At 43.2% G+C, this 27,930-nt stretch overlaps 1 pseudogene; it reads right to left on the bottom strand.

Moving 5' to 3' along the window:
- Positions 1–20,926, bottom strand: part of LOC123142789 (divinyl chlorophyllide a 8-vinyl-reductase, chloroplastic-like) — a 41,148-nt pseudogene extending 20,222 nt beyond the window's left edge.
- Between the last annotated feature and the right edge of the window lie 7,004 nt (positions 20,927–27,930).

Genomic DNA, 27,930 nt, shown 5'->3' with positions numbered 1-27,930 from the left:
GTTGATTTGTGTCTTAAGGTGTTATTCTAGTACGAACTCTATGATAGATCGAATGGAAATAATAGCTTCGTGTTATTTTACTACAGACTCTTGAATAGATCGATCAGAAAGAATAACTTTGAGGTGGTTTCGTACCCTACAATAATCTCTTCGTTTGTTCTCCGCTATTAGTGACTTTGGAGTGACTCTTTGTTGCATGTTGAGGGATAGTTATATGATCCAATTATGTTATTATTGTTGAGAGAACTTGCACTAGTGAAAGTATGAACCCTAGGCCTTGTTTCCTAGCATTGCAATACCGTTTGTGCTCACTTTTATTATTAGTTACCTTGCTGTTTTTTATATTTTAAGATTACAAAAAACCTATATCTACCATCCATATTGCACTTGTATCACCATCTCTTCGCTGAACTAGTGCACCTATACAACCTACCTTTGTATTGGGTGTGTTGGGGACACAAGAGACTCTTTGTTATTTGGTTGCAGGGTTGTTTGAGAGAGACCATCTTCATCCTACGCCTCCCACGGATTGATAAACCTTAGGTCATCCACTTGAGGGAAATTTGCTACTGTCCTACAAACCTCTGCAATTGGAGGCCCAACAACGTCTACAAGAAGAAGGTTGCGTAGTAGACATCAGGCGTGCCCCCCACCCTCGTGGACAGGGTGTGGCCCCCCTCTGGTGCTTTCTTCGCCCAATATTTTTAATATATTCCAAAACTAACTTCCGTGAAATTTCAGGACTTTTGGAGTTGTGCAGAATAGGTCTCTAATATTTGCTCCTTTTCCAGCCCAGAATTCCAGCTGTCGGCATTCTCCCTCTTCGTGTAAACTTTGTAAAATAAGAGAGAATAGGAAACAATAATAGTTATGATAACTTACATCCAATTGGATATATATATTAGGATCTTTCCAACACAATGAGCTTGCAAAAGGATAAAGTGTAAAAAGCAAAGGTGAAGATCACCGCGACTCTTGTATAAGACATAAGACAAAAATAAAAGATAGGCCCTTCGTAGAGGGAAGCAGAGGTTGTCATGTGCTTTTATGGTTGGATGCACAAAATCTTAATGCGAAAGAACGTCACTTTATATTGCCACTTGTGATAGGGACCTTTATTATGCAGTCCGTCGCTTTTACTTCTTCCATATCACAAGATCGTATAAAGCTTATTTTCTCCACACTAATAAATCATACATATTTAGAGAGCAATTCTTATTGCATGCAACAATGACAACTTACTTGAAGGATCTTACTCAATCCATAGGTAGGTATGGTGGACACTCATGGCAAAACTGGGTTTAAGGATATTCGGAAGCACAAGTAGTATCTCTACTTTGTGCAAGGGATTTGGCTAGCATGAGGAGGAAAGGCAAGCCCAACATGTTGGATGATCCATGACAATATACTTTATTTCAGATATGAGAAAACATAACCCATTACGTTGTCTTTCTTGTCCAACATCAACTTTTAGCATGTCATATTTTAATGAGTGCTCACAATCATAAAAGATGTCCAAGATAGTATATTTATATGTGAGAACCTCTCTTTCTTTATTACTTCCTATTAATTGCAACGATGACCAAAACTATGTTTGTCAACTCTCAACAACTTCTATTCATCATACTCTTTTATATGTGAAGTCATTACTCTCCATAAGATCAATATGATCTCTTTATTTCTTTTTATTCTTTCTTTTATTCCCTCAAGATCATAGCAAGATAGCAAATCCCTTGACTCAAAACTAATCTTTATTATATATAGCTCACCGACTCGATTACATAGAAGAATCATAAAGCAAAACTCAAAACTAGATCATACCAAAACTTTATTCTACTCAAAATATTACCAAAAGGATCAAACTAAGAAAAACGGTAAAGATAGAAGTGTGATGGTGATACGATACCGGGGCACCTCCCCCAAGCTTGGCAGTTGCCAAGGGGAGTGCCCATACCCATGTGATTATGACTCTTTCTTCGGAGGTGGTGATGATGGAGTTGTTGATGATGTAGGCTTGTCGTCCATCTTCCAAGGCATAGGCTCACCATCATAGAAGGATGATCGAGTCTCCGGGATCCTCAAATCTGCAGCTAAACTCATCCTCTTGAATCTATGTTCATACTCACAGTTTTGGTTTTGTAGGTCATAGATCTGGGCTTGGAGGTGCTCGATTTTCTCGTGAAGATTGAAGATGGTCTCCCCAATGTTCTTGGCATCCAGCTTGTGGTTGTTGGTGAACTCCGCGAGCATCATGTGGTTGGTGTTGAGTCCGCATTCCACCATCCCCTGGCACTTGAAAACTTGTTGCTCCATTGCTTCGAGTCTTGTCTCCACGCTTCCGGTCCTCCTTGGTCCCTCAACATCGCGGATGTGCAGCAACCCCTCACGCATCTCAATAGTTTGAGGGTGTTGCAGCACCTCCGCGAGGTAGGGGTTGATGACCTTCTCGATGAACTTGGCCTTGGGGGCGCTTGGAGATGTCATGGTGATCTAGATCTGTCAGAAAAATAGCTCGAAACAAAAACAGAGGATATTTGCGTGGTACGGTGGTCAAAACCTTCGGGAGATTATATAATGAATTTTTACCGACCAAAGAAGTAGCGTGCAAGAAAACGGAGTCCGGAGAGCACATGAGGTGCCCACGAGGCAGGGGGCGCGCCTGTTGGGGAACGTAGTAATTTCAAAAAAATTCCTACGCACACGCAAGATCATGGTGATGCATAGCAATGAGAGGGGAGAGTGTTGTCCACATACCCTCGTAGACTGAAAGCGGAAGCGTTACCACAACACAGTTGATGTAGTCGTACGTCTTCACGATCCGACTAATCAAGTACCAAACGCACGTCACCTCCGAGTTCAGCACACGTTCAGCCCGATGACGTCCCTCGAACTCCGATCCAGCCGAGTGTTGAGGGAGAGTTTCGTCAGCACGACGGCGTGGTGGCGACGATGATGTTCTACCGAAGCAGGGCTTCGCCTAAGCACCGCTACAGTATTATCGAGGTGGACTATGGTGGAGGGGGGCACCGCACACGGCCAAAAGATCAACTGATCAATTGTTGTGTCTTTGGGGCTGCCCCTGTATATAAAGGAGCAAGGGGGGAGGTGCGGCCGGCCAGGAGGAGGCGCGCCAAGAGGAGTCCTACTCCCACCGGGAGTAGGACTCCCTCCCTTCCTTGTTGGATTAGGAGAAGGGGGGAAAGAGGATGGAGAGAGGAAGGAAAGGGGGTGTCGCCCCCCTCTCCTTGTCCTATTCGGACTAGAGGGGGAGGGGCGCGCGGCCCTGCCCTAGCCGCCTCTCCTTTTCTCCACTAAGGCCCACTATGGCCCATTAAGCCCCCGGGGGGTTCCGGTAACCCCTCGGTACTCCGGTAAAATCCCAATTTCACCCGGAACACTTCCGATATCCAAATATAGGCTTCCAATATATCAATCTTCATGTCTCGACCATTTCGAGACTCCTCGTCATGTCCGTGATCACATCCAGGACTCTGAACAACCTTCGGTACATCAAAACTCATAAACTCATAATATAACTGTCATTGAAACTTTAAGCGTGCGGACCCTACAGGTTCGAGAACTATGTAGACATGACCGAGACACGTCTGCAGTCAATAACCAATAGCGGAACCTGGATGCTTATATTGGCTCCCACATATTCTACGAAGATCTTTATCGGTCAGACCGCATAACAACATACGTTGTTCCCTTTGTCATCGGTATGTTACTTGCCCGAGATTCGATCGTCGGTATCTCAATACCTAGTTCAATCTCGTTACCGGCAAGTCTCTTTACTCGTTCCGTAATACATCATCCCGCAACTAACTCATTAGTTGCAATGCTTGCAAGGCTTAAGTGATGTGCATTACCGGGTGGGCCCAGAGATACCTCTCCGACGATCGGAGTGACAAATCCTAATCTCGAAATACGCCAACCCAACAAGTACCTTCGAAGACACCTGTAGAGCACCTTTATAATCACCCAGTTACGTTGTGACGTTTGTTAGCACACAAAGTGTTCCTCCGGTAAATGGGAGTTGCATAATCTCATAGTCATAGGAACATGTATAAGTCATGAAGAAAGCAATAGCAACATACTAAATCGAGTGCTAAGCTAACGGAATGGGTCAAGTCAATCACATCATTCTCCTAATGATGTGATCCCATTAATCAAATGACAACTCATGTCAATGGCTAGGAAACATAACCATCTTTGATCAACGAGCTAGTCAAGTAGAGGCATACTAGTGACACTCTGTTTGTCTATGTATTCACACAAGTATTATGTTTCCGGTTAATACAATTCTAGCATGAATAATAAACATTTATCATGATATAAGGAAATAAATAATAACTTTATTATTGCCTCTAGGGCATATTTCCTTCAGTCTCCCACTTGCACTAGAGTCAATAATCTAGATTACACAGTAATGATTCTAACACCCATGGAGTCTTGGTGCTGATCATGTTTTGCTCGTGGAAGAGGCTTAGTCAACGGGTCTGCAACATTCAGATCCGTATGTATCTTGCAAATTTCTATGTCTCCCACCTGGACTAGATCCCGGATGGAATTGAAGCGTCTCTTGATGTGCTTGGTTCTCTTGTGAAATCTGGATTCCTTCGCCAAGGCAATTGCACCAGTATTGTCACAAAAGATTTTCATTGGACCCGATGCACTAGGTATGACACCTAGATCAGATATGAACTCCTTCATCCAGACTCCTTCATTTGCTGCTTCCGAAGCAGCTATGTACTCCGCTTCACACGTAGATCCCGCCACAACGCTTTGTTTAGAACTGCACCAACTGACAGCTCCACCGTTCAATGTAAACACGTATCCGGTTTGCGATTTAGAATCGTCCGGATCAGTGTCAAAGCTTGCATCAACGTAACCATTTACAATGAGCTCTTTGTCACCTCCATAAACGAGAAACATATCCTTAGTCCTTTTCAGGTATTTCAGGATGTTCTTGACCGCTGTCCAGTGATCCACTCCTGGATTACTTTGGTACCTCCCTGCTAGACTTATAGCAACAAGGCACACATCAGGTCTGGTACACAGCATTGCATACATGATAGAGCCTATGGCTGAAGCATAGGGAACATCTTTCATCTTCTCTCTATCTTCTGCAGTGGTCGGGCATTGAGTCTTACTCAACTTCAGACCTTGTAACACAGGCAAGAACCCTTTCTTTGCTTGATCCATTTTGAACTTCTTCAAAACTTTGTCAAGGTATGTGCTTTGTGAAAGTCCAATTAAGCGTCTTGATCTATCTCTATAGATCTTGATGCCCAATATATAAGCAGCTTCACCGAGGTCCTTCATTGAAAAACTCTTATTCAAGTATCCCTTTATGCTATCCAGAAATTCTATATCATTTCCAATCAACAATATGTCATCCACATATAATATCAGAAATGCTACAGAGCTCCCACTCACTTTCTTGTAAATACAGGCTTCTCCAAAAGTCTGTATAAAACCAAATGCTTTGATCACACTATCAAAGCGTTTATTCCAACTCCGAGAGGCTTGCACCAGTCCATAAATGGATCGCTGGAGCTTGCACACTTTGTTAGCTCCCTTTGGATCGACAAAACCTTCCGGTTGCATCATATACAACTCTTCTTCCAGAAATCCATTCAGGAATGCAGTTTTTACATCCATTTGCCAAATTTCATAATCATAAAATGCGGCAATTGCTAACATGATTCGGACAGACTTAAGCATCGCTACGGGTGAGAAGGTCTCATCGTAGTCAATCCCTTGAACTTGTCGAAAACCTTTCGCAACAAGTCGAGCTTTATAGACAGTAACATTACCGTCAGCGTCAGTCTTCTTCTTGAAGATCCATTTATTCTCAATGGCTTGCCGATCATCGGGCAAGTCAACCAAAGTCCACACTTTGTTCTCATACATGGATCCCATCTCAGATTTCATGGCCTCAAGCCATTTTGCGGAATCTGGGCTCACCATCGCTTCTTCATAGTTCGTAGGTTCGTCATGGTCTAGTAACATAACCTCCAGAACAGGATTACCGTACCACTCTGGTGCGGATCTTACTCTGGTTGACCTACGAGGTTCAGTAACAACTTGATCTGAAGTTCCATGATCATCATCATTAACTTCCTCACTAATTGGTATAGACGTCACAGGAACCGGTTTCTGTGATGAACTACTTTCCAATAAGGGAGCAGGTACGGTTACCTCATCAAGTTCTACTTTCCTCCCACTCACTTCTTTCGAGAGAAACTCCTTCTCTAGAAAGGATCCATTCTTAGCAACGAATGTCTTGCCTTCGGATCTGTGATAGAAGGTGTACCCAACAGTCTCCTTTGGGTATCCTATGAAGACACATTTCTCCGATTTGGGTTCGAGCTTATCAGGTTGAAGCTTTTTCACATAAGCATCGCAGCCCCAAACTTTAAGAAACGACAACTTTGGTTTCTTGCCAAACCACAGTTCATAAGGCGTCGTCTCAACGGATTTCGATGGTGCCCTATTTAACGTGAATGCAGCCGTCTCTAAAGCATAACCCCAAAATGATAGCGGTAAATCAGTAAGAGACATCATAGATCGCACCATATCTAGTAAAGTACGATTACGACGTTCGGACACACCATTACGCTGTGGTGTTCCGGGTGGCGTGAGTTGCGAAACTATTCCGCATTGTTTCAAATGTAGACCAAACTCGTAACTCAAATATTCTCCTCCACGATCAGATCGTAGAACTTTATTTTCTTGTTACGATGATTTTCAACTTCACTCTGAAATTCTTTGAACTTTTCAAATGTTTCAGACTTATGTTTCATTAAGTAGATATACCCATATCTGCTTAAATCATCTGTGAAGGTGAGAAAATAACGATATCCGCCGCGAGCCTCAACATTCATCGGACCACATACATCTGTATGTATGATTTCCAACAAATCTGTTGCTCGCTCCATAGTTCCGGAGAACGGCAATTTAGTCATCTTGCCCATGAGGCATGGTTCGCAAGTACCAAGTGATTCCAAAAGTCCATCAGTATGGAGTTTCTTCATGCGCTTTACACCAATATGACCCAAACGGCAGTGCCACAAATAAGTTGCACTATCATTATCAACTCTGCATCTTTGGGCTTCAACATTATGAATATGTGTATCACTACTATCGAGATTCAAAAAATAGACCACTCTTCAAGGGTGCATGACCATAAAAGATATTACTCATATAAATAGAAAGAACAACCATTATTCTCTGATTTAAATGAATAACCGTCTCGCATCAAACAAGATCCAGATATAATGTTCATGCTCAACGCTGGCACCAAATAACAATTATTTAGGTCTAATACTAATCCCGAAGGTAGATGTAGAGGTAGCGTGCCGACGGCGATCACATCGACTTTGGAACCGTTTCCCACGCGCATCGTCACGTCGTCCTTGCCAGTGTTCGCTTAATCCGTAGTCCCTGTTTTGAGTTGCAAATATTAGCAACAGAACCAGTATCAAATACCCAGGTGCTACTGGGAGCTGTGGTAAGGTACACATCAATAACATGTATATCACATATACCTTTGTTCACCTTGCCATCCTTCTTATCCGCCAAATACTTGGGGCAGTTCCTCTTCCAGTGACCAGTCCCTTTGTAGTAGAAGCACTCAGTCTCAGGCTTGGTCCAGACTTGGGTTTCTTCTCTTGAGCAGCAACTTGCTTGCTGTTCTTCTTGAAGTTCCCCTTCTTCTTCCCTTTGCCCTTTTTCTTGAAACTGGTGGTCTTATTAACCATCAACACTTGATGCTCCTTCTTGATTTCTACCTCCGCAGCTTTTAGCATTGCGAAGAGCTCGGGAATCGTCTTATCCATCCCTTGCCTGTTATACTTCATCACGAAGCTCTTGTAGCTTGGTGGCAGTGATTGAAGAATTCTGTCAATGATGCTATCATCCGAAAGATTAACTCCCAGTTGAATCAAGTGATTGTTATACCCAGACATTTTGAGTATATGCTCACTGACAGAACTATTCTCCTCCATCTTACACCTGTAGAACTTATTGGAGACTTCATATCTCTCAATCTGGGCATTTGCTTGAAATATTAACTTCAACTCCTGGAACATCTCATATGCTCCATGACGTTCAGAACGTCGTTGAAGTCCCGGTTCTAAGCCGTAAAGCATGGCACACTGAACTATCGAGTAGTCATCAGCTTTGCTCTGCCAGACGTTCATAACATCTGGTGTTGCTCCTGCAGCAGGTTTGGCACCTAGCGGTGCTTCCAGGACGTAATTCTTCTGTGCAGCAATGAGGATAATCCTCAAGTTACAGACCCAGTCCGTGTAATTGCTACCATCATCTTTCAACTTTGCTTTCTCAAGGAACGCATTAAAATTCAACGGAACAACAGCACGGGCCATCTATCTACAATCAACATAGACAAGCAAGATACTATCAGGTACTAAGTTCATGATAAATTTAAGTTCAATTAATCATATTACTTAAGAACTCCCACTTAGATAGACATCTCTCTAATCCTCTAAGTGATCACGTGATCCATATCAACTAAACCATAACCGATCATCACGTGAAATGGAGTACCTTTCAATGGTGAACATCACTATGTTGATCATATCTACTATATGATTCACGCTCGACCTTTCGGTCTCAGTGTTCCGAGGCCATATCTGCATATGCTAGGCTCGTCAAGTTTAACCTGAGTATTCTGCGTGTGCAAAACTGGCTTGCACCCGTTGTAGATGGACGTAGAGCTTATCACACCCGATCATCACGTGGTGTCTGGGCACGACGAACTTTGGCAACGGTGCATACTCAGGGAGAACACTTTTATCTTGAAATTTAGTGAGAGATCATCTTATAATGCTACCGTCAATCAAAGCAAGATAAGATGCATAAAAGATAAACATCACATGCAATCAATATAAGTGATATGATATGGCCATCATCATCTTGTGCTTGTGATCTCCATCTCCGAAGCACCGTCATGATCACCATCGTCACCGGCGCGACACCTTGATCTCCATCGTAGCATCGTTGTCGTCTCGCCAATCTTATGCTTCTACGACTATCGCTACCGCTTAGTGATAAAGTAAAGCATTACAGGGCGATTGCATTGCATACAATAAAGCGACAACCATATGGCTCCTGCCAGTTGCCGATAACTCGGTTACAAAACATGATCATCTCATACAATAAAATTTAGCATCATGCTTTGACCATATCACATCACAACATTCCCTGCAAAAACAAGTTAGACGTCCTCTACTTTGCTGTTGCAAGTTTTACGTGGCTGCTACGGGCTGAGCAAGAACCGTTCTTACCTACGCATCAAAACCACAATGATAGTTTGTCAAGTTGCTGTTGTTTTAACCTTCGCAAGGACCGGGCGTAGCCACACTCGGTTCAACTAAAGATGGAGAAACTGACACCCGCCAGCCACCTGTGTGCAAAGCACGTCGGTAGAACCAGTCTCGCGTAAGCGTACGCGTAATGTTGGTCTGGGCCGCTTCATCCAACAATACCGCCGAACCAAAGTATGACATGCTGGTAAGCAGTATGACTTATATCGCCCACAACTCACTTGTGTTCTACTCGTGCATATGACATCTACGCATAAAACCTGGCTCGGATGCCACTGTTGGGGAACGTAGTAATTTCAAAAAAATTCCTACGCACACGCAAGATCATGGTGATGCATAGCAACGAGAGGGGAGAGTGTTGTCCACGTACCCTCGTAGACCGAAAGCGGAAGCGTTAGCACAATGCAGTTGATGTAGTCGTACGTCTTCACGATCCGACCGATCAAGTACCGAACGCACGGCACCTCCGAGTTCAGCACACGTTCAGCCCGATGACGTCCCACGAACTCCGATCTAGCCGAGTGTTGAGGGAGAGTTTCGTTAGCACGACGGCGTGATGATGATGATGATGTTCTACCGACGCAGGGCTTCGCCTAAGCACCGCTACAGTATTATCGAGGTGGACTATGGTGGAAGGGGGCACCGCACACGGCTAAAAGATCAACGGATCAATTGTTGTGTCTTTGGGGTGCCCCCTGCCCCCGTATATAAAGGAGCACGGGGGGGAGGTGCGGCCGGCCAGGAGGAGGCGCGCCAAGAGGAGTCCTACTCCCACCGGGAGTAGGACTCCCTCCCTTCCTTGTTGGATTAGGAGAAGGGGGGAAAGAGGAGGGAGAGAGGAAAGAAAGCGGGGCCGCCCCCCTCTCCTTGTCATATTCGGACTAGAGGGGGAGGGGCACGCGGGCCCTGCTCTAGCCGCCTCTCCTCTTCTCCACTAAGGCCCACTATGGCCCATTAAGCCCCCGGGGGGTTCCGGTAACCCCTCGGTACTCTGGTAAAATCCCGATTTCACCTGGAACACTTCTGATATCCAAATATAGGCTTCCAATATATCAATCTTCATGTCTCGACCATTTCGAGACTCCTCGTCATGTCCGTGATCACATCCGGGACTCCGAACAACCTTCAGTACATCAAAACTCATAAGCTCATAATATAACCGTCATCGAAACTTTAAGCGTGCGGACCCTACGGGTTCGAGAACTATGTAGACATGACCGAGACACGTCTCCGGTCAATAACCAATAGCGAACCTGGATGCTCATATTGGCTCCCACATATTCTACGAAGATCTTTATCGGTCAGACCGCATAACAACATATGTTGTTCCCTTTGTCATCGGTATGTTACTTGCCCGAGATTCGATCGTCGGTATCTCAATACCTAGTTCAATCTCGTTACCGGCAAGTCTCTTTACTCGTTCCGTAATACATCATCCCGCAACTAACTCATTAGTTGCAATGCTTGCAAGGCTTAAGTGATGTGCATTATCGAGTGGGCCCAGAGATACCTCTCCGACGATCGGAGTGACAAATCCTAATCTCGAAATACGCCAACCCAACAAGTACCTTCGGAGACACCTGTAGAGCACCTTTATAATCACCCAGTTACGTTGTGATGTTTGGTAGCACACAAAGTGTTCCTCCGATAAACGGGAGTTGCATAATCTCATAGTCATAGGAACATGTATAAGTCATGAAGAAAGCAATAGCAACATACTAAACGATCGAGTGCTAAGCTAACGGAATGGGTCAAGTCAATCACATCATTCTCCTAAAGATGTGATCCCGTTAATCAAATGACAACTCGTGTCAATGGCTAGGAAACATAACCATCTTTGATCAACGAGCTAGCCAAGTAGAGGCATACTAGTGACACTCTGTTTGTCTATGTATTCACACAAGTATTGTGTTTCCGGTTAATACAATTCTAGCATGAATAATAAACATTTATTATGATATAAGGAAATAAATAATAACTTTATTATTGCCTCTAGGGCATATTTCCTTAGCGCCCAGGGAGTAGGGCGCCCCCTCAACCCTCGTGGATGCCTCGTGTCCTTCCCGGACTACTTCTTATTTTTCCTATTTCTTAAATATTCCAACACGGAGAAAAACTGCTATTAGAACTGTTTTGGAGTCAGCTTACTTACCGTACCACATACCTATTCCTTTTCGGAGTCTGAAACGTTCTGGAAAGTGTCCCTTATGTATTCCTCCGAGGTTACGGTTTCAATAACATTGGTTTCAACATTTATGGGGTTACCTGAGATATAATGTTTAATTCTTTGACCGTTCGCCACCTTCGGATCTGTGCCTTCGAAGTTGTTGATTTTTATGGCACCGGAACGATAGACCTCCTCAATAACAAAAGGACCTACCCATTTAGAGAGGAGTTTTCCTGCAAAAAATCTTAAACGAGAGTTCTATAGCAAAACATAATCACCTACATTAAACTCACGCTTTTGTATCCTTTTGTCATGCCATCTTTTAACTTTTTCTTTAAACAGTTTGGCATTCTCATAGGCCTGGGTTCAACACTCATCAAGTGAGCTAATGTCAAATAGTCTCTTCTCACCGGCAAGTTTGAAGTCATAATTGAGCTCTTTAATGGCCCAATATGCCTTATGTTCTAGTTCGAGAGGGAAGTGACATGCTTTTCCATAAACCATTTTATACGGAGACATACCCATAGGATTTTTATATGCAGTTCTATAGGCCCATAATGCATCATCAAGTTTCTTGGACCAATTCTTTCTAGATCTATTAACAGTCTTTTGCAAAATTAATTTAATCTCTCTATTACTCAGCTCTACTTGGCCACTAGATTGTGGGTGGTATGGAGATGCAATTCTATTATTAACGTCATACTTAGCAAGCATTTTACGAAAAGCACCATGAATAAAATGTGAACCACCATCGGTCATTAAGTATCTAGGGACTCCAAACCTCGGGAAAATAACTTCTTTAAGCATCTTAATAGAGGTGTTATGATCAACACTACTAGTTGGAATAGCTTCTACCCACTTAGTAACGTAATCAACAGCAACTAAAATATGTGTATACCCATTAGAGGAAGGAAACGGTCCCATATAATCAAATCCCGAAACATCAAATGGTTCAATAACAAGTGAATAGTTCATAGGCATTTCTTGACGTCTACTAATATTACCAATTCTTTGACATTCATCACAAGACAAGACAAACTTACGGGCATCCTTAAAAAGAGTAGGTCAATAAAAACCGGATTGCAATACCTTATGTGCAGTTCTGTCTCCAGCATGGTGTCCTCCGTAGGCCTCGGAGTGACACTTGTGTAGGATCTGTTCCTGTTCATGCTCAGGTACACAACGTCTAATAACACCATCTACTCCTTTATAGAGGTGTGGGTCATCCCAGAAGTAATGTCTTAAATCATAGAAAAACTTTTTCTTTTGCTGGTATGTGAAACTAGGTGGTATAAATTTAGCAACAATGTAATTAGCATAATCAGCATACCATGGAGCAGTACGAGAAGCATTTATGACAGCTAATTGTTCATCAGGAAAGCTGTCATCAATAGGGAGTGGGTCATCAAGAACATTTTCTAACCTAGACAAGTTGTCTGCAACGGGGGTTCTCAGCTCCCTTTCTATCTATAATATGCAAATCAAATTCTTGTAGCAAGAGAACCCATCTAATAAGTCTAGGTTTAGCATCTTTCTTTTCCATAAGATATTTAATAGCAGCATGATCAGTGTGAACAGTTACTTTAGAATCAACAATATAAGGTCTGAACTTATCACAAGCAAATACAACTGCTAAAAATTCCTTTTCGGTAGTAGCATAATTTCTCTGGGCACTGTCTAGAGTTTTACTAGCATATTGGATAACATTTAATTTCTTATCAACTTTTTTTCCTAGAACAACACCTACAGCATAATCACTAGCATCACACATAATTTCAAAGGGTAAATTCCAATCAGGTGGCTGAACAATAGGTGCAGAAATCAAAGCTTTCTTAAGTATTTCAAATGCTTCTACACAATCATCATCAAAGACAAAAGGAACATCTTTTTGTAAGAGATTAGTCAGAGGCCTAGAAATTTTTTAGAAGTCTTTAATGAACCTCCTATAAAAACCAGCATGACCAAGGAAACTCCTTCTACCTTTAATGTCCTTAGGACACGGCATATTTTCAATAGCATCAACTTTAGCTTTATCAACTTCAATACCTCTTTCAGAAATTGTATGCCCCAAGACAATACCTTCATTAACCATAAAGTGGCACTTCTCCCAATTCAAGACAAGATTAGTTTCTTCACATCTCTGCAAAACTCGATCAAGGTTGCTTAAGCAATCGTCAAAAGAAATTCCATATATGGAGAAATCATCCATGAAAACCTCAACAATCTTTTCACAAAAGTCAGAGAATATAGCAGTCATACATCTTTGAAAGGTAGCAAGTGCATTGCATAAACCAAATGGCATACGTCTATAAGCAAAGGTACCGAAAGGGCAAGTAAAAGTGGTCTTTTCTTGATCCTCCTTTGACATAGGTATTTGAGAGAAACCAGAATAACCGTCTAGAAAGCAAAAATGTGTATGTTTGGATAATCTTTCTAGCATTTGATCAATAAAAGGTAAAGGGTAATGATCCTTTTTAGTAGCTTTATTTAGTTTACGGAAATCAATTACCATTCTATAACCTGTAACAATTCTTTGTGGGATCAATTCATCTTTATCATTAGGAACAACAGTAATACCTCCCTTCTTAGGGACACAATGGACAGGACTTACCCACTGACTATCAGCAACAGGATAAATTATACCTGCCTCCAGAAGCTTTAGTATTTCTTTTCTTACCACTTCTTTCATCTTAGGATTTAACCGTCGTTGGTGATCAACAACCGGTTTAGCGTCTTTCTCCAATTTTATTTTGTGCTGGCATAGAGTGGGACTAATGCCCTTAAGATCATCAAGAGTATATCCAATAGCAGCACGGTGCTTCTTCAGAGTTTTCAATAATTTCTCTTCTTCCTGCTCTGAAAGGTTAGCACTAATAATAACAGGATATATCTTCTTTTCATCAAGATAAGCATATTTAAGAGTATCAGGTAATGGTTTAAGCTCAAACACGGGATCACCCTTGGGTGGAGGAGGATCCCCTAGAATTTCAACAGGCAAGTTGTGTTTCAAAATAGGTCCCTGTTTAAAGAATACTTCATCTATTTCCCTTCTTTCATTCATAAACATATCATTTTCATGGTCTAGCAAATATTGTTCTAAAGGATCATTAGGAGGCACGGCAATAGAAGCAAGACCAATAATTTCATCTTTACTAGGCAATTCTTTATCATGGGGTTGTCTACGAAATTTAGCAAAATTAAAATCATGAGACATATCCCCTAAACCAATAGTAACAACATCCTTTTTGCAATCTATCTTAGCATTAACAGTATTCAAGAAGGGTCTGCCAAATATAATGGGACAAAAGTCATCTTGTGGGGAACCAAGAACAAGAAAATCAGTAGGATATTTAACTTTCCCACACAAGACTTCAACATCTCTAACAATCCCAACTGGTGAAATAGTATCTCTATTGGCAAGCTTAATTGTAACATCAATACCTTCTAACTCAGCAGGTGCAATATCATGCATAATTTCTTCGTATAAAGAATGAGGTATTGCACTCGCACTAGCACCCATATCACATAAGCCATGATAGCAATGATCTCCTATTTTAACAGAAATAACAGGCATGCCTACAACAGGTCTATGTTTATTTTTAGTATCGGGTCTAGCAATTCTAGCAGCTTCATCACAGAAGTAAATAACATGCCCATCAATATTATCGGCCAAGAGATCTTTAACCATAGCAATACTAGGTTAAACTTTAATTTGCTCAGAGGGTGTAGGTTTCCTAGTATTACTCTTACGAACCACAGTTGAAGCTTTAGCATGATCCTTTATTCTAACAGGGAAAGGTGGTTTCTCAATATAAGCGGTAGGAACAATAGGATCAACATTATAAGTGATAGTCTTTTCTTCAACTTTAATAGGTTCAACTACTTTTACTTCAATGGGAGGATGATATTTAAACCACTTCTCCTTAGGGAGATCAACATGAGTAGCAAATGATTCACAGAAAGAAGCTACTATCTCAGAGTCAAGTCCATATTTAGTGCTAAATTCACGAAAAGCATCGGTATCCATAAAAGATTTAACACAATCAAACTTAGGTGTTATAACTGACTCCTTACCTTCGTCGAGTTCCCAATCTTCAGAGTTGCGTTTAATTCTTTCCAATAAATCCCATTTGAATTCAATAGTCTTCATCATAAAAGAACCAGTACAAGAAGTATCGAGCATGGAGCGATTATTGAGAGAAAGTCGAGCATAAATTTTTGAATAATAATTTCTCTTGAGAGCTCATGATTGGGGCATGAATATAACATTGACTTAAGCCTCCCCCAAGCTTGAGCGATGCTTTCTCCTTCGCGAGGCCAAAAATTATATATAATTACGATCACGATGAACCAGATGCATAGGATAAAACTTCTGATGAAATTCCAATTTCAATCGGTTGTAGTTCCATGATCCAATATCATCACATAGCCTAAACCATGTCAATGCCTTTCCCTTCAAAGATAAAGGGAAGACCTTATTCTTGATAACATCCTTGGGCATACCTGCAAGCTTAAATAATCCACAAACTTCATCCACATAGATTAGGTGCAAATCGGGATGCAATGTTCCATCTCCTGTAGAAGGATTAGCTAGCAGTTTCTCTATCATACCTGAAGGAATTTCAAACTAAACATTTTCAGTAGGTTCAGTAGGTTGAGGAGCAACTCTTTGCTCTACTGGTCGAGGTGAAGATACCCCGAACAAGCCCCTCAAAGGATTACTTTCCATAGTAACAAGTGACAGTAAATTTCAGCACACTATATAAATTTTTTCCTTACCAAAGGCGCTTCACTCCCCGGCAACGGCGCCAGAAAAGAGTCTTGATGACCCACAAGTATAGGGGATCTATCGTAGTCCTTTCGATAAGTAAGAGTGTCGAACCCAACAAGGAGCAGAAGGAAATGACAAGCGGTTTTCAGTAAGGTATTCTCTGCAAGCACTGAAATTATCGGTAACAGATAGTTTTGTGATAAGGTAATTTGTAACGGGTAACAAGTAACAAAAGTAAACAAGGTGCAGCAAGGTGGCCCAATCCTTTTTGTAGCAAAGGACAAGCCTGGACAAACTCTTATATAAAGGAAAACGCTCCCGAGGACACATGGGAATTATCGTCAAGCTAGTTTTCATCATGCTCATATGATTCGCGTTCGTTACTTTGATAATTTGATATGTGGGTGGACCGGTGCTTGGGTACTTGCCCTTCCTTGGACAAGCATCCCACTTATGATTAACCCCTCTTGCAAGCATCCGCAACTACAAAAGAAGTATTAAGGTAAACCTAACCATAGCATGAAACATATGGATCCAAATCAGCCCCTTACGAAGCAACGCATAAACTAGGGTTTAAGCTTCTGTCACTCTAGCAACCCATCATCTACTTATTACTTCCCAATGCCTTCCCCTAGGCCCAAACAATGGTGAAGTGTCATGTAGTCGACGTTCACATAACACCACTAGAGGAAAGACAACATACATCTCATCAAAATATCGAACGAATACCAAATTCACATGACTACTTATAGCAAGACTTCTCCCATGTCCTCAGGAACAAACGTAACTACTCACAAATCATATTCATGTTCATAATCATAGGGGTATTAATATGCATAAAGGATCTGAACATATGATCTTCCACCAAATATACCAACTAGCATCAACTACAAGGAGTAATCAACACTACTAGCAACCCACAGGTACCAATCTGAGGTTTTGAGACAAAGATTGAATACAAGAGATGAACTAGGATTTGAGATGAGATGGTGCTGGTGAAGATGTTGACGGAGATTGACCCCCTCCCGATGAGAGGATCGATGGTGATGACGATGGTGATGATTTCCCCCTCCCGGAGGGATGTTTCCCCGGCAGAACAGCTCCGCCGGAGCCCTAGATTGGTTTCACCAGGTTCCGCCTCGAGACGGCGGCGCTTCGTCCCGAAAGCTTCCTTATGAATTTTTCCAGGGCGAAAGACTTTATATAGCAAAAGATGGCACCGGAGGCCTGCCAGGGGGCCCACGAGGCAGGGGGCGCGCCTAGGGTGTAGGGCGCGCCCCCCACCCTCGTGGACAGGGTGTGGCCCCCCTCTGGTGCTTTCTTCGCCCAATATTTTTAATATATTCCAAAACTGACTTCTGTGAAATTTCATGACTTTTAGAGTTGTGCAGAATAGGTCTCTAATATTTGCTCATTTTCCAGCCCAGAATTCCAGCTGCCGGCATTCTCCCTCTTCGTGTAAACCTTGTAAAATAAGAGAGAATAGGCATAAGTATTGTGACATAATGTGTAATAACAGCCCATATGCAATAAATATCGATATAAAAGCATGATGCAAAATGGACGTATCACACCTTATCGAAGAACTTCTCGAGCGTGTCTTTGCCATAGCTCGATGTCTTCTCGCCGTTCTACTCCCCGGTCTTAGGATCGAGCACTAGCATGCTCTCCGACGCATAGTACCTCCCAATTTTGCCGAACTCGACGGCATCCTCCAGCCCCGGGAACACCTTGGCCAATCCATCGAGCACCCAGATGAGACCATCCATGATCTGAATGGGCACCTTGATGAACCTGGGTTCTCGCCCCGAGCAGCCGGAACAACATCTCCCCTTGCTCCAGCGGCGTGAGGGGCCTTCCCCGGTCCTCCAATTGGAAGAAACTTGTTAGCCTTTTCCTGGTCGAAGATGCAATCCGCGATGAAGGAGGCGAGATCCTCCTCGCTGATAGGCTTGCAAGCGCAGAGCTTGCCGTCGCCAAACATGACGTAGGGATTGCCCTTCTTGACGGTTTCGACCTGGCCGCTGAGGCTCTTGAAGAAGGCGGTGGGGCGGACGACACTGTAGGTGAAGGTCGGGTCCCGGGCCGCCTCGGCGGCGAGCTCGCCCTCGAACTTGAGCTTGGCGCGCTGGAACTCGAGGAGTGGCTTATGGACGCAGACGGCGGAGAGGAGGACGAAGTGGGCGGCGTCGAGGCTGCGTGCGGCCTGGAGAGTGTGGAGCGTGGCGCGGTAGTCGACGCGCCACGAGTCCTGCACCCCGCCATCGCGGCTGGCGAGGTAGCAGACCACGGCGTATACGGGACGGTATCCCGACCCCGAGAGGTCTGCGAGGAGGGCGCCCGGGTCGGTGACATCGGAGAAGACGACGCGGGCGGGGGCAAGGTCGGAGACAGCCTCCTCAGGGGAGTTTTTGCCGCGGACGCCGCTGCGGGGCCGGGCAACGGCGACAACGCGGTGGCCGCAGCGAAGCAGCTCGCGGACGATGAAGCAGCCGATGTAGCCCGTGGTGTCGGTGACGAGGACGGTGGTCTTAGAGGGGGGCAAGGAGCGGAAAGGCTGGGCCGCGGCCGGGGAGGGCGACATCGCAGAGGAGGTGAGGATACGTCCCCCGCGGCGGCAAGCCTTGTCGGTTGTGAGAGGAAAGGAGAGGAAGCGCGGTGTGGGGCGGGGAGCGGCGGCGGAGGCGATGGCCGTGCTCTTGGGGGGCGGGAGGAGACTGAGAGGAGAAGGGCGGCCATCGTGCTCGACGGAAATGCGGTATCGACTATCGTGTGTAGGATGCCGGCGAGCGTTTGTGGTGGTGGCAGGGGAGGCAATCCGGTTTTTATTTTATTTTATTTTTTGAGAGAGAGAGAAAACAGGTTATTGTACCGCAAACGTTCACACTGGGCTTAGTATAATCTCGGCCCACGGGCCGTTGTTGGTCTTTAGTCGGGCCTTCCTCCTCCCCCGTTTTGCACAATTCTTGTTTTTTCTTCTCGTCTAGATGGAGGTTTTGGTTTGAGCAGAAATGCATTGCCGGTGATGACAGCATTTCGTTTGAGCCTCGGTGACAATTGTGCGTATCCAGTAAGTGTTATTACTCGTGTTACCGGTGGCAATGACCAATTTAGGAATGCTAATCTGAGGCAAATCGACTCCCGTAGCTTAACACCTGCTAATATCATGGCCGGCGGAAGAAATAAAATATGAAATCGCTAGTTGGCCTGAGGAGGATGGTGTTGGAATTATATGTCCTGCAACTATATTCAAATTACTTGAAATTACTAATATTCGGAATACCTTCTATGAAACTATGCATGTATTTATGCATGAAATTGTTTTACAAGTTTATCATGAAATTATTACTTGCTGGAATCTCTACTCTTATAAAAAAATCGAGTTGGTGATGATGGTATGCCTGCCATCTTGTAATATAGACCGTCCGATCTATATCTGACGGATAGAAAGCAAACTATGACAATTTAAAAAAAAAGGACCACACATCTCTCCACATTTACAAATAAGGTCTTGCCTCGTTCATCCTTATCTCCTACGACCTCATTGCTAAGCAATTAAAAAAGAAAGTCTCTGAAACAATCTGGCATGGTGGCCACCTGCCGGCGCCGTCCATCCCCATGCCTCCGCCCTGTCCGACCACCAGTCACCACCACGCCCCACTTCTCCTCACCTTATCTCTCATCTTTCTTGAGATATCATTTTTTCGATGAAATTCTCAAGATACCATTTTTCCGATAAAATTCTCAAGATATCATTAGTTTTTACACATGGAATTATTCCTGCATGGGTCAATCACAACAGATGTTTTGTAAAAAAAAGCATTTTGATGTTCCATGCAATGCACGGACATCTTGCTAGTATACTTAAATAATATATGCTTAATCAAGTTGGTCGATTATCAGTGGAATACAATATACTATTTATATTGGAAAGACTAGCCGGATACACTGATGATTGGAACGAGCTAGATCGTATAGTTAGATTATAACCCTAATGTTGATCTATGTAATTAGATGAATTTACACTATTATGCCGCGTTGCTCACAAGCGCGTGCTCCGGGGACATAACGGGTAGAATTCGTTAACAGACAAATATGATCGTGATTGATAATTTGATATGGACTCTATTCCGAAAATCTATTCTTTCTTACTATCGTTTTGGTAGCTCGTGTGCCTGCTTCCATTCGGCCCAAGGGTGGTGCTATGTTCTGGCACACTCGCCTTCCTGACTTGCAAGAAACACGACATTTTCCTTGCACTTCAACTTCTTTTTAAATGGCAACCTGCGCTGGAGCTCTGTGTTTGCTATTTGTTAGTCACCTGAAAATGGTGTAGCTATCCGTTGATTTTCATAGAGAAGAAGATGAGGCGCGGACGGAGCTCCGATGTTGAGACGGAGGCGACACCAGACACCGAAGAGTGACAGCTTTCAAGCCGTGATCTACACGCACGATTGGTGGATGCCTCGATCTGAACTCAGGAGGAACTTGAGGACGAACAGAAGAAACACACGAACACAGGATGCAGTTTTACGACGCCTTAATTCTTGTGTCTTTTTTGTTTCACTTCTTTTATTCAACGGAGAAAACTAACTGAGCGACTTGTACACCACGACCCAAATATGCTCGCGCCATCCCACGGTTTGGTATCATGGACTCACTCGTGTGATATGAAAACGCTAGACATGGCCACAGCGTGGACTGAGCATGCTTTTGGCCTTACGGAAACATGTACGTAGAAAACCACGTACAGATAAACTCCTAGGTGTCTACGACTGAAGCATAAAAAAGAAAGACGTACAGTCTTAGGAAACTAGGAAAGATGACAAGGTTAACAGCAACAAAGAGGGACGCGGCTAGCTAGCGCGGCTGCGCTCGTTTGCTGTTCCGAGCACACCCTCCACCCCACGTACGCACGGAACGAAGCAGCTTCAACATTGCTCCACATCCTCATGCTACATCATCCAAGAGACCACGTGCATTTATTTGGGGTTTTGAAAAAATTAAAAAGCTGTAACTTTTGATTCGAGCATCGGAATTTAGATCCGCTTTCACCATTGGGTTTATCGCGACGAGTTCTTCAAAACTAGATCCCATATGGGCAGGTTTCGATGATTTTTTTTCTTGAGCAATTTTGGGTGCAATGGAGACAACTTTAGTACCGTAGGAAAGCAACTTCTTCTTTTTGGCCTAGTAGGACTATCTATTAGGTTGGCCTGTGTAAAAACAAGAAAAAAACAAAAAGCATGACACATCTGTAGTGATGTTAACAAGCAACTTCATTGCACTATGGGATCGACCTCTCCAAACACTTTTAACCATCCAATGACCCAAATTTGTTTGAACAAGTTCATACGTCCGAAATCCTCCAAGCCAAACGAGGAGGGGACGTTCTCAGGGCCCCTCAGTGTCGATTGCTCCCTTCGACATCAAGTCGGATCCCATCTCCTTGAAGGAAATATGCCCTAGAGGCTATAATAAAGTTATTATTTATTTCCTTATATCATGATAAATGTTTATTATTCATGCTAGAATTGTATTAACCGGAAACATGATACATGTGTGAATACATAGACAAACAGAGTGTCACTAGTATGCCTCTACTTGACTAGCTCGTTGATCAAAGATGGTTATGTTTCCTAGCCATAGACATGAGTTGTCATTTGATTAACGGGATCACATCATTAGGAGAATGATGTGATTGACTTGACCCATTCCGTTAGCTTAGCACTTGATCGTTTAGTATGTTGCTATTGCTTTCTTCATGACTTATACATGTTCCTATGACTATGAGATTATGCAACTCCCGTTTACCGGAGGAACACTTTGTGTGCTACCAAACGTCACAACGTAACTGAGTGATTATAAAGGTGCTTTGCAGGTGTCTCCAAAGGTACTTGTTGGGTTGGCGTATTTCGAGATTAGGATTTGTCACCCAATTGTCGGAGAGGTATCTCTGGGCCCACTCACGAGATTGAACTAGGTATTGAGATACCGACGATCGAATCTCGGGCAAGTAACATACCGATGACAAAGGAAACAACGTATGTTGTTATGCGGTTTGACCGATAAAGATCTTCGTAGAATATGTGGGAGCCAATATGAGCATCCAGGTTCAGCTATTGGTTATTGGCCGGAGACGTGTCTCGGTCATGTCTACATAGTTCTCGAACCCGTAGGGTCCGCACGCTTAAAGTTTCGGTGACGATTATACTATGTGTTTATGTGATTTGATGTACCGAAGGTAGTTCGGAGTCCCGGATGAGATCAGGGACATGACGAGGAGTCTCGAAATGGTCGAGACCTAAAGATCGATATATTGGACGACTATATTCGGACATCGGAAAGGTTCCAAGTGATTCGGGTATTTTCGGGGGTACCGGGGAGTTACGGGAATACGAGGAAGAAGTAATGGGCCTCATGGGCCAAGTGGTGGAAGAGAGGAGGCAGGGCGTGCGGCCCCCCTAGCCCAAACCGAATTGGACTAGGGGACCGACCCCCCTTTCCTCCTTTTCCTCCCTCTCCTTCCTTCTCCTTCTCCTCCTTCCTTTCCTCCTCCTAGTAGGAGTAGGAAAGGGGAGTCCTACTCCTACTAGGAGGAGGACTCCTCCTCCTGGCGCGCCCATAGAGGGCCGGCCGGCCTCCCCCCCCCCTTGCTCCTTTATATACAGGGGCAGGGGGCACCTCTAGACACACAAGTTGATTAGTTGATCTCTCCCAACCGTGTGCGGTGCCCCCCTCCACCATAATCCACCTCGTTCATATCATAGCGGTGCTTAGGCGAAGCCCTGTGTCGGTAGCATCATCATCACCGTCATCACGCCATCGTGCTGACGGAACTCTCCCTCGAAGCTCTGCTGGATCGGAGTTCGTGGGACGTCATCGAGCTGAACGTGTGCTGAACTCGGAGGTGCCGTGCGTTCGGTACTTGGATCGGTCGGATCGTGAAGACGTACGACTACATCAACCGCGTTGTCATAACGCTTCCGCTTTCGGTCTACGAGGTTACATGGACACACTCTCCCCTCTCGTTGCTATGCATCACCATGATCCTGTGTGTGCGTAGGAATTTTTTTTTTTAAATCACTACGTTCCCCAACAGTGGCATCCGAGCCAAGTTTTATGCGTAGATGTTATATGCACGAGTAGAACACAAGTGAGTTGTGGGCGATATAAGTCATACTGCTTACCAGCATGTCATACTTTGGTTCGGCGGTATTGTTGGATGAAGCGGCCCGGACCGACATTACGCGTACGCTTACGCGAGACTGGTTTTACCGCCTTGCTATGCACACAGGTGACTAGCGGGTGTCAGTTTCACCAACTTTAGTTGAACCAAGTATGGCTACGCCCGGTCCTTGCGAAGGTTAAAATAGCACCAACTTGACAAACTATCATTGTGGTTTTGATACGTAGGTAAGAACGGTTCTTGCTCAGCCCGTAGCAGCCACGTAAAACTTGCAACAACAAAGTAGAGGACGTCTAACTTGTTTTTGCAGAGCATGTTGTGATGTGATATGGTCAAGATGTGATGAGATATAAGTTGTTGTATAAGATGATCATGTTTTGTTGAAGTTATCGGCAACTGGCAGAAGCCTTATGGTTGTCTCTTTATTGCATAAGATGTAAGCGCAAAATAATTGCTTTACTTTATCGCTATGCGATAGCAATAGTTGCAAGGGCAATAGTTGGCGAGACGACCATGTGACGACACATTGATATAGATCAAGATGATGGAGATCATAGTGTCATGCCGATGACGATGGAAATCATGACGATGCTTTGGAGATGGAGATCAAAGGCACAAGATGATGATGGCCATATCATGTCACATATTTTGATTGCATGTGATGTTTATCTTTTATACATCTTATTTTGCTTAGTTCGACGGTAGCTTTATAAGATGATCCCTCACTAAATTATCAAGGTATAAGTGTTCTCCCTGAGTATGCACCGTTGCGAAAGTTCTTCGTGCTGAGACACCACGTGATGATCGGGTGTGATAGGCTCTACGTTCAAATACAACGGGTGCAAAACTGTTGCACACGCGGAATACTCAGGTTAAACTTGACGAGCCTAGCATATAACAGATATGGCATCGGAACACTAAGACTGAAAGGTCGAGCGTAAATCATATAGTAGATATGATCAACATAGTGATGTTCACCATTGAAAACTACTCCATCTCACGTGATGATCGGACATGGTTTAGTTGATTTGGATCACGTGATCATTTAGATGACTAGAGGGATGTCTATCTAAGTGGGAGTTCTTAAGTAATATGATTAATTAAACTTTAATTTATCATGAACTTAGTCCTGATAGTATTTTGCAAATAATGTTGTAGATCAATAGCTCGCGTTGTTGCTTCCCTATGCTTTTATATGTGTTCCTAGAGAAAACTAAGTTGAAAGATGATAGTAGCAATGATGCGGACTGGGTCCGTGATCTGAGGTTTATCCTCATTGCTGCACAGAAGAATTATGTCCTTGATGCACCGCTAGGTGACTTTTTTAGACCTATTGCAGGAGCAGATGCAGACGTTATGAACGTTTGGCTAGCTCAATATGATGACTACTTGATAGTTTAGTGCGCCATGCTTAACGGCTTAGAATCGGGACTTCAAAGACGTTTTGAACGTCATGGACCATATGAGATGTTCCAGGAGTTGAAGTTAATATTTCAAAAAATACCTGAGTTGAGAGATATGAAGTCTCCAACAAGTTCTATAGCTAAAAAGATGGAGGAGAATAGCTCAAGCAGTGAGCATGTGCTCAGATTGTCTGGGTACTACAATCGCTTGAATCAAGTGGGAGTTAATCTTCCAGATAAGATAGTGATTGACAGAATTCTCTAGTCACCATCACCAAGTTAGTAGAACTTCGTGATGAACTATAATATGCAAGGGATAACGGAAACGATTCCCAAGCTCTTCATGATGCTGAAATCGACGAAGGTAGAAATCAAGAAAAACATCAAGTGTTGATGGTAGACAAGACCACTAGTTTCAAGAAAAGGGAAAAGGGAAGAAGGGGAACTTCAAAAAGAACGGCAAGCGAGTTGCTCCTCAAGTGAAGAAGCCCAAGTCTGGTCCTAAGCCTGAGACTAAGTGCTTATACTGCAAAGGGACTGGTCACTGGAAGCGGAACTGCCCCAAGTATTTGGCGGATAAGAAGGATGGCAAAGTGAACAAAGGTATATTGGATATACATGTTATTGATGTGTAATTTACTAGTATTTATAGCAACCCCTCGGCATTTGATACTGGTTCAGTTGCTAAGAGTAGTAACTCGAAACGGGAGTTGCAGAATAAACAGAAACTAGTAAAGGGCGAGGTGACGATGTGTGTTGGAAGTAGTTCCAAGATTGATATGATCATCATCGCACACTCCCTATACTTTCGGGATTAGTGTTGAAACTAAATAAGTGTTATTTGGTGTTGAGCATGAATATGATTTGATCATGTTTGTTGCAATACGGTTATTCATTTAAATTAGAGAATAATTGTTGTTCTGTTTACATGAATAAAACCTTCTATGGTCATACACCCAATAAAATGGTTTGTTAGATCTCGATCGCAGTGATACACATATTCATAATATTGAAGCCAAAAGATGCAAAGTTAATAATGATAGTGCAACTTATTTGTGGCACTGCCGTTTAGGTCATATTGGTGTAAAGCGCATGAAGAAACTCCATGCTGATGGGATTTTGGAATCACTTGATTATGAATCACTTGATGCTTGCGAACCATGCCTCATGGGCAAGATGACTAAGACTCCGTTCTCCGGAGCGAGCAACTGACTTATTGAAAATAATACATACTGATGTATGTGGTCCGATGAGTGTTAAGGCTCGCGGCCAGTATCGTTATTTTCTGAACTTCACAGATGATTTGAGCAGATATGGGTATATCTACTTGATGCAACATAATTCTGAAACATTTGAAAAGCTCAAAGAATTTCAGAGTGAAGTGGAAAATCATCGTAACAAGAAACTAAAGTTTCTACGATCTGATCATGGAGGAGAATATTTGAGTTACGAGTTTGGCCTTCGTTAAAACAATATGAAATAGTTTCACCACTCACGCCACCTGGAACACCACAGTGTAATGGTGTGTCCGCACGTTGTAACCGTACTTTATTAGATATGGTGCGATCTATGATGTCTCTTACCGATCTACCACTATCGTTTTGGGGTTATGCATTAGAGACAGCTGCATTCACGTTAAAAAGGGGCACCATCTAAGTCCGTTGAGACGACACAATACGAACTGTGGTTTGGCAAGAAACCAAAGTTGTCGTTTCTTAAAATTTGGGGTTGCGATGCTTATGTGAAAAAGTTTCATCCTGATAAGCTCAAACCCAAAAACGGAGAAATGTGTCTTTATAGGATACCCAAAGGAGACAGTTGGGTACACCTTCTATCACAGATCCGAAGGCAAGACATTCATTGCTGAGAATGGATACTTTCTAGAGAAGGAGTTTCTCTCGAAAAAAGTGAGTAGGAGGAAAGTAGAACTTGATAAGGTAATTGTACCTTCTCCCGAATTGGAATATAGTTCATCACAGAAATCAGTTCCAGTGATGCCTACACCGATTAGTGAGGAAGTTAATGATGATGATGTAGAAACTTTGGATCAAGTTACTACCGAACCTCGTAGGTCAACCAGAATAAGATCCGCACCAGAGTGGTACGGTAATCCTGTTCTGGAGGTCATGTTACTTGACCATAACGAACCTACAAACTATGAGGAAGCGATGATGAGCCCAGATTCCGCAAAATGGCTTGAGGCCATGAAATCCGAGATAGGATCCATGTATGAGAACAAAGTGTGGACTTTGATTGACTTGCCCGATGATCGGCAAGCCATAGAAAATAGATGGATCTTCAAGAGGAAGACGGACGTTGATAGTAGTGTTACTATCTACAAAGCTAGAATTGTCGCAAAAGGTTTTCAACAAGTTCAAGCTGTTGACTACAATGAGAGTTTCTCACTCGTATCTATGCTTAAGTCTGTCCGAATCATGTTAGCAATTGCCGCATTTTAAGAAATCTGGCAAATGGATAACAAAACTGTAATCCTTAATGGATTTATTAAAGAAGAGTTGTATATGATGCAACCAGAAGGTTTTGTGAATCCTAAAGGTGCTAACAAAATATGCAAGCTCCAGCGATCCATCTATGGACTGGTGCAAGCATCTCGGAGTTGGAATATACGCTTTGATAAGTTGATCAAAGCATATAGTTTTATACAGACTTGCCGTGAAACCTGTATTTACAAGAAAATGAGTGGGAGCACTACAGCATTTTTGATAAGTATATTGAATGACATATTGTTGATCGGAAATAATGTAGAATTATTCTGCAAAGCATAAAGGAGTGTTTGAAAGGAGTTTTTCAAAGAAAGACCTCGGTGAAGTTGCTTACATATTGAGCATCAAGATCTATAGAGATAGATCAAGACGCTTGATAAGTTTTTTCAATGAGTACATACCTTGACAAGATTTTGAAGTAGTTCAAAATGGAACAGTCAAAGAAAGAGTTCTTGCCTGTGTTACAAGGTGTGAAATTGAGTAAGACTCAAAGCCCGACCACGGCAGAAGATAGAAAGAGAATGAAAGTCATTCCCTATGCCT

Source organism: Triticum aestivum, chromosome 6D, assembly GCF_018294505.1.
Source record: "Triticum aestivum cultivar Chinese Spring chromosome 6D, IWGSC CS RefSeq v2.1, whole genome shotgun sequence".
Classification (NCBI taxonomy): Eukaryota; Viridiplantae; Streptophyta; class Magnoliopsida; order Poales; family Poaceae; genus Triticum; species Triticum aestivum.
This window is presented reverse-complemented; position numbering and strand designations above follow the sequence as displayed.